The sequence below is a fragment of the Pelodiscus sinensis genome, chromosome 4, assembly GCF_049634645.1.
Source record: "Pelodiscus sinensis isolate JC-2024 chromosome 4, ASM4963464v1, whole genome shotgun sequence".
In the NCBI taxonomy this organism is placed as follows: Eukaryota; Metazoa; Chordata; order Testudines; family Trionychidae; genus Pelodiscus; species Pelodiscus sinensis.
In genome coordinates, this window is record NC_134714.1 from 13,097,502 (window position 1) to 13,106,124 (window position 8,623).

Genomic DNA, 8,623 nt, shown 5'->3' on the forward strand with positions numbered 1-8,623 from the left:
TGATAATGATTGACTCTTTTATGTCTCCTCTGGTACAACTCTCTAAATTTAGTTCTAATCTTTTTTTTTTTCAATTTTTGTTCTCATTTTCCAGTCTTTTTCTATTTCTTCTATATACTTTCTGAGATAAGACTGAACACAATATTCAACATAAGAAACATGCCATCTCTTTAGGTATCTGCATTATACTTTCAGTATTATTCCCTATCTCCTTCATACAAACTAGAATCTTGTGGAAGAGGGGGGTTATCAGCACCACTGTGCCTTACACTAGAGATAAGAAACCTATGAGCCTGGAAGGGGGAGTAAGCAGCTCTGGGAACAGTGGTGCAGGGGAGCTTTCACTCCCACTGGCTGGGAATTATGGCCAATGGGAGCAACGGGGGTGAGGCCCGCAAGTGCAGGGCCACATAGCCACTTGCACACCTCCTGTGAGCTGTACCAGGTAGGCAACCCATCCCTTGTCCCCCCCCTCCCAGCCAGACTTTGCATCCCAATTACATTATTGCACCCCACCTCCTGCCCAGACCTCCATCCACATTCCCACCCCCAGCCTGTTCCTGCACCCCTTTCATCCAGACCCCCACCTTCCCAGACCCCACACTCTCACCCCACTCCTGCACCCCCTCCTACCCAGACCCTTTACCATCCAAACTCCTCCCACACTCCCTTTACCCCAGACCTCTTCCACACTGCTCATCCTGCCCCTGCATCACACCTCCCACCTAGACCCCGCACTCCCACTCATTTCCTGCACAACACCTCCCACCCTTCCAGACACTGTACCCCCGCCCCCAGCCAACTCCTGTAAGCCATCTTGTTGGTTGTAGAAAATACTAATAATTATGTTAAATTCTCAAAGCAGGACAGAAGAAATGCACCCCAAAAATGTATGCCTGGATGCCAGTTGCAGCCACGAAGTTTTGCATATGAATTTTTGCAAGTACAAAAAAATCTATAAGCTAAGGCTGCATATACTTTTGAGGTACACTTATTTAGCCCTGTGCTGAACAATTAGCACAACAATGGTCCAGGAAGGAACTTTATGGGCTCTGAAAGCATTTCAGAGGGAAGACAGAAGAGATGAAGGAACAAGAAACTGCTCATAGGCAGCAGGCACTAACTGGCAGGGCTATCTTTAAGCCATAAACGTATGGTGCATATGAGAGACTCCTCAACATGACCCCAATCTTCCCATCATCAAGGCCAGGGAGAAGACTAATGTATAGATGCAATCATCCAACTTTGGCATCTTGAAGCCTCGTTTTTACCTGGTGATGCCACACCCTACCATTCCTCTGAAGCTCATGAATTGAGTCCAGTCCTGGGGAGACAATGGGGGTGCTGGGCCTTAATGAGGAGGGATAATAAAAGGGAGGAATGGCCTTAAAAATAAGCCTGTGGGGAGCCCCCTCACTCAACATGCAGGGACAAGAGGACCAGGAGAGGTGCTATTATGGTGGATGCTACAGAACCCCCCAACTTCCCTGAGAATAGAACCAGAATTCCACACACAGCCCACGCTCCAGTATATTAACTATCCAGGCCTGTCCCAGCCCCTCCACTTCAGGGCGTGGTGAGGAGCAGGTGGGGCTCACAGGGGTAAACACCCAAACCTGCCCCAGCCCCTCCCACCTCAGGGCATGGTGGGGAGCAAGTGGGGCTCACAGGGGTAAACACCCAAACCTGCCCCAGCCCCTCCCACCTCAGGGCATGGTGGGGAGCAGGTGGGGCTCACAGGGGTAAACACCCAAACCTGCCCCAGCCCCTCCCACCTCAGGGCATGGTGGGGAGCAGGTGGGGATCACAGGGGTAAACACCCAAACCTGCCCCAGCCCCTCCCACCTCAGGGCATGGTGAGGAGCAGGTGGGGATCACAGGGGTAAACACCCAAACCTGCCCCAGCCCCTCCCACCTCAGGGCATGGTGAGGAGCAGGTGGGGATCACAGGGGTAAACACCCAAACCTGCCCCAGCCCCTCCCACCTCAGGGCATGGTGAGGAGCAGGTGGGGCTCACAGGGGTAAACACCCAAACCTGCCCCAGCCCCTCCCACCTCAGGGCGTGGTGGGGAGCAGGTGGGGGATCACAGGGGTAAACACCCAAACCTGCCCCAGCCCCTCCACTTCAGGGCGTGGTGAGGAGCAGGTGGGGATCACAGAGGTAAACACCCAAACCTGCCCCAGCCCCTCCCACCTCAGGACGTGGTGAGGAGCAGGTGGGGATCACAGGGGTAAACACCCAAACCTGCCCCAGCCCCTCCCACCTCAGGACGTGGTGAGGAGCAGGTGGGGCTCACAGGGGTAAACACCCAAACCTGCCCCAGCCCCTCCCACCTCAGGACGTGGTGAGGAGCAGGTGGGGCTCACAGGGGTAAACACCCAAACCTGCCCCAGCCCCTCCCACCTCAGGACGTGGTGAGGAGCAGGTGGGGCTCACAGGGGTAAACACCCAAACCTGCCCCAGCCCCTCCCACCTCAGGGCGTGGTGAGGAGCAGGTGGGGATCACAGGGGTAAACACCCAAACCTGCCCCAGCCCCTCCCACCTCAGGTAAACACCCTGGCCTGCCCCAGCCCCTCCCACCTCAGGGCATGGTGGGGAGCAGGGAGGTAAACACCCTGGCCTGCCCCAGCCCCTCTCCCTACGGGGCGCTATGGGGAGCGAGCGGGGCTCACAGGGGTAACCCCCCCCCCGCCCCTTCCCGCTTTGGGGCAGGATAGGGAACAGCTGGGGGGTTATCGGGGTAAATTCCAGGCCTACCTGGAGGGCGGGATCAGGCGGGTGAACCCCCGCCTCAGGGCACTGCGCAGGCAGGTTAGTACCCCAGGGCCGCTCCCGCCAACGCAGCTGCCGCGCGCGGGAACTTGAAGGGAGCGGGCGAGCGGGCGGGCCTGCCTAGGGGGTGAAGGGGGGGGCCGAGTGGGGCGGAGGAATAAGGATCCAGACCCGGGAGCCCTGGGGTTTGGGCGGGATTCCCCCGCCCCTCCCGGAGATACATCAGCATCCCCCTCAGACACTGCCGGAGCCTGCCCCGCGCCCCCACCCGTCTGCCCTGCCCGAGCGGCCTCTCCAAGGGCGGCCCAGGCGGACGGGATGGGTCCCGCAGGCACCGCTTGCGTTTGCCAGCTGATCGCTCCTTCCCCAGCAGCGAGGTGTGGCGGGGGGGGAGGGGGGGGAGGCTTCACATCCGCGAGTCCCTCGGACTTGAGGGTTTTCACTCGGTTTTTATGCCTCCCGGCTGCAATAGGAAAGCCTCGAAAATGTGACCTACAGAGAGCCGGTTTCAGTGTCCAAGCTCAAGTCCTTGGTGACACACACACACACACCCATATAACCCTTCACTGCATCGTTATCTGTCTCTGGGAGAAGATGCTTCCAACCCTCCTTGCTAGAGGGAAGGTTGCAGTAAGGTAGAGTTGTGCTTTGAGTGGTGAATTCTGAAAACAAAAGTCAGGACATTTTTCATAGGAGCAGGATAAAAAACTATAGATACACACAAGGCTGTACTAACAGAAGAACTGCATTTGTATTACTTAAGCCGACCAGTACCACTGAGGTCACAGTTTCCTGTTGTAACAGGAGTTAATAAAATGCAGGTTTAGTCCTCCTTGTTAATGGGCATTTCAGCACCAAGAATACCCTCCTACAACCCAGAGCCTTAGTGAAAACTTGTGCAAACTGTAGAAGATCAGCTTCTGTGAGTTCTAAAACAAATTCTGTTTGCTGTCCATGAATCTGAGCTAACAAGGAAAGATTAATAGATTGGTGGAGGGGAATAAATTTTGCATTGTGTGCCCTTTTCTTATTGCACTCACTTCAAGAAAAGCAATGAAGATGCTCCATCTACTGGACAGTTTGTGTAATATAGCTCAAAATTGAACAAAAAAATATCCATATGATGACCTTAAATTTGCTATTGTCATGTTATTACAGGTGTTTTAGGCAATTTATTCGAGAGCAATGCAAAAATAAAAAGTAATTTGAAGGAAAATATTTTTCTGAAAATAAAATATATAATAAAAAGGTTTGACTGCTATTTAGAAAGTGCTGCTCCTTTTCTGATCAAACAAATGTAAATGCTATTATCTAAATTGATAAACTGTGGGAAGTACTTTGGCCTTTTATTGGAAAGGCATAATTCTCTTGTCACTTCCATCCGTGTAAATCAGGAGTAATAACCAAATATTGTTAGGCCCTATAACTTGTATTTGGACGAGCATGATTGGATGGTAAAAAGTTGGTACACTTGGACCAATGCTACCTGCTCCTATCTCCCTTGCTTCCAGCCTGCTGCCCAGCATAGGAAACATGATTGGAGTGCTATGTTGTTCCTTTCCACCCTGAATTACATCAAGTCTTAGTCTGGTGTAATTACACCAGGGTCCTAAGTGGCCCCTTGCCAGCCTCAGGAAAGAAGCAGAAAGGTACCCATTGGACTGCCATCAGCCTTAACCTTAGATTCTACACAATAGCACAGCTTGACAAAACCCAGGTATCTGGTCTGAAGGGTTTAACAGTTTTTTTTAAGTACATTACATCATGGACTAGCGCGTAGAAATAGAAGTTTGTAATACAAATAATATAGTGCACATTTAATTATAGTAATGCTAGTTTGCACAGCTCTGTAATTTTTAGTTTTGTATGTAAGCTGTAGAGCCACTAGAGAGGGAATTTCTCTGTGATTAATGATCCAGGGCCTGAAGTCATTGGTCTAGAATTGACTTCAATAAACGTTGGATCAGATTCCATTGAAATCAGAATTTTGCTTAAGTAAGGATTTTCTAGATCTACTCCCTATTGGAAGTTTTGATGGCCCAAGATTTCCTTTACCTCAGGTTTCACTGATTGCTTAAAAATGCCTGACCCAAGACATGTAATCATTGCAAGACTAACAGACATTTTCTAAAACTACACTATCTTCAGCTTTGTGTGCACCTGATATTTTAAATGCCATTTTTTAAATTTCGCAATGAATAACTAAACCAGTTTTAGTGGGAAAGCAAGAGTTAATTCTCTTTCATAATACAGCATCTGCACTACTCAATGAAGAGTAGGTTGACATCCTCTGAAGAGAGATGTGGGAAGTTTAGTGCTTTGAAAGGATTCTCAGGATCTGATCCCATCCTACACATCTGGCAAATGACCAGAGGTGGTATCTCTGATAACAGAGAATGAGATAGTTCTAACACAGTTGTTCTTTAATCTTTCTTTTATAATCTTCCTTACTTATATCTTTTTTATCTCATTTTGGAGTGCATATGCATATTTCTGCCCTCAGCAAGGTGTCTCCTGGAAAGCTGCTTTCTGATCTTCATTTCCCTTCCAATCAAGATGGTGGAGATGATCAGAAAACACAAAATCAAATCCAGGTCAGAGAGCCATCACACCTTCTTACCACAAAGCCATTAAACAGTGTAATAGGAAATGTGGTTCTGATGAAGTGGTACTCTCAAAAAGTCTAAAAAGATTTAAAAATAACTTTAAAAAGGCCAAGAAAATTAAATCTAAATCCTATAAGAAACCAAGGAAGCATCATCTTTCTTCTGTTCTTAGTCCTTCCCTAGTTTTCTTCCTGAAGAGCAAGAATTATTAGCCTCTCAAGATGAACAATCAAACCATGACAAATTGAAACTTTATTTTCCCCCGCAGTGTTTACAAATTATATATAGACAAGTGATTAACACCATAGGCATCCAGCTAATGAAAAAAGAGGTGGGTAAAAATGTCCTGGAAAAATACCTTCCTTCTAAATCCAAATCAGAATCCTGCATGCCTCAGTTCTCCTCCTTTGAGGATATAATTAAATCAGAATGAGAATGCCCAGATAACGGAAAGAAACTAAGCTACCAAGCACTAAAACTCTACAAACTTAAGGCACCCCTTAGCTCCACCGTTTGTATCGAAAAAATAGACACAACAGTCACATTGTCTGAGGAAATGATGATTCCTTCAGAAGAGAGTTTCCATTATTATGCATCTTCCTTTATAGTAAAACAGTCCTTTATCGTAACAAAAAGCATAATCCCAGAAGTCTGTATTGGTAGATGTCCTAGCTCATTAATAGCCAAAGTCCCATGTGTGCCTTCCATTACATACCTTCAATTCCCCAAATTGCAAAAACAATAGACAGAAAGAGTAATAGTCATATTTCTCACTCCAGCCGAGCCAATAATACCTAATAAAATGCCCCAGTTGACCCATTCTTCTACCTCACAGATCAACCCTCCTATTCCAGAGCACTGTTCTACACCATCCTCCCTGGATTAAACTGTATGGAACTGAAAGGGGGATTCTCCGTGAAACAGAATATGTACGTGATTTTATATATGTAAGCTACTGACTTCCAAAAGAATATCCAGATATCAGAAACATTCTAAATTGGGGAGCAGATGTGTTTTTCTTCCTGACTTCATAATCCCAAATACTTAGAATGTAGAAAGCAGTACAACTAGCTAAAACCCCATAGATGCCACATTCTTTCAGTATTTCAGACGGGTAGCCATGTTAGTCTGTAATTGGAAAAACTTTAAAAACAACTAATTGTCTGGCAGCACCTTAGAGATCATCTACATTTTTTGTTAGCCTCTAAGGTGCTGCAGGACTATTTGTTGTTTTTAAAATTCAGTATGGAATGTAAATCTAATTCTTCAACTTTATCTACCCCCTTTAAAGCTATGGGGATTCTGCAGATCTCTACATTCTATTAAAACATGTTTTTCTAATTATAGTTCACAACTACAGCATGATAATATCAGTAACTTTGGTAGTATCTGTAGAAAAGCTATATTGTATTTGTCATAAAGGCAAAAAAGTCTTCCGCACATCCCTTGCTTTCTTTCTAAGGTAGCACTTCATTACACAATTCTCCATAAATTGTTCTCCTTTTGTTTTGCCCAAAGAATAAAATGGCAGATGAAAATTAATGTTGATAAGAGCCAAATAACGCATATTGAAAAAAATAATCCCAGCTATACGTGCAAAATGAGGGATCTAGCTGTTATAATCAAGAAAGAAAACTTGGAATATCATGGGTAGTTCTCTGAAAACATCTGCTAAATGTGCAATGGCAGTCAAAGAATCTACCAGAATGTTAGGAACCATTAGGAAAGGGATAGATAATAAGACAGACAATACTATAAAGCCATGGTATCGCCACACCTTGAATACTGCATATAGCACTGATTGTCTCATCTCAAAAGAGATATATTAGAATAGTAAAAGGTACAGAGAAGGAAAACAAAAATGATTAAGAGTATGAAACACCTTCCAAGAGTATGAAACACCTTCCTTTAAGAGGTTAAAAAGACTGGTTGGGAAAGACAGCTGAGGAGGGCAGAGGACTGGACTTGATGATCTCTGGAGGTCCCTTCCAGTTCTAGTATTCTATGATTGTATGAAAAAAAAACCATCTGTATAATTATGAATGGTGTAGAGAAAGAGTTATATACTCCTTCACATAACACAAGAACCAGGAATCATCCAATAAAATTAATTAGCAGCAGATATAAAGCCAAAGGAAATATTGCTTCACAGGATGCATGGTGAACTGTAACTCACTGCCAGGAGAAGTTGTGAAGGCCAAAGCTATAGATGGGTTTAAAAAGGAGTTAGGTAAGTTATTAGTGAAGCATAGGTTCACTAATAGCTACTAGCCAAGATGGCCAGGGACTCAAGTCTATGCTCAGTATGAATCACTCAAAGTTGCAATGTTTTGTTCATTCTTCTTGAAGTATTTGGCACTGACCATTGCCGAAATGGGATCATGGACTAGATGGGGTCTAATCCAGTGTAGCAGATCTTATATTTTTATGATTCTTAAGGGGAGCTTTGACAAGTGCACTAAAGATTTACCTGTTGCATACAAGCAAATACAAGCAAATAAGGAGATCCAGTGTATTTCTCATTTCCTTTTACATAAAGGGGCTGAGATTTCAAAGCCAACCACCTCAAGAAGGATTCAGAGCTATAAAAAAGAGTGACAACCCAGTTTCTGGGTCCACAACTACCTCCTGGGCAGAAGGTACTTCAGTATCCACAGAAGAGATACAGAAAAGAGGAATATGGTCCTCCACACTAAATTCAGAAGATACTGTAAGATAGGCCAAAAGGTCTCTTCAGATGGATATTTGGAAATAAGGTGCCTACATAACACAAAGTCCTCTTGGCATTAGGGCTTCTCCTTGCACTTTTCCTTCAGATTTACCTTCTTCTTTTTTCACTGTTTTCAACTTCTTATTCCATCATGAAAGAACAGAGATGTTATGAAAGAGAATGGAAAATGTGGTACCTGATAACTTTCTTTTTCTGTGATAGAAATCTGACCTACTCCAACATTTTTGTTATTATTTTATGGAACTATTTTGCTGCAGTTATGTGATTGCCAAGTGCTGTGCAGGATGGCATATATAGTTTTAGGTTTTTTTTAATTTATAGATACAGTTTTGCTCATAAAATGAATTTGTCAGCTAAAATTGTACAATAAGACAGTAATTCCTGTGATAGTCAATGGAATGCTATTGCCTTTTTCTAGAACAGTAAACATCATAAAATTGTTTAGCATCTCTGGAAGAATTTCCATGTCTCAATCTATAGTGTTTATTCCCCTTCAGATATACTGTGTAAT

At 44.9% G+C, this 8,623-nt stretch overlaps 1 protein-coding gene across 3 annotated transcripts in view; it reads right to left on the reverse strand.

Annotated features, from left to right (window-relative positions):
• Positions 1-3,127, reverse strand: part of C4H14orf39 (chromosome 4 C14orf39 homolog) — a 64,301-nt gene extending 61,174 nt beyond the window's left edge. For 2 of the 3 annotated variants that reach the window (XM_075926330.1, XM_075926328.1), the window contains exon 1: positions 2,761-3,127. The gene's annotated coding sequence lies outside the window, so the exon portion shown is untranslated. Of the gene's footprint in view, positions 1-1,271; positions 1,325-2,760 lie in introns of all 3 variants that reach the window. The other variant, XM_075926329.1, reaches the window with a different exon arrangement.
• Between the last annotated feature and the right edge of the window lie 5,496 nt (positions 3,128-8,623).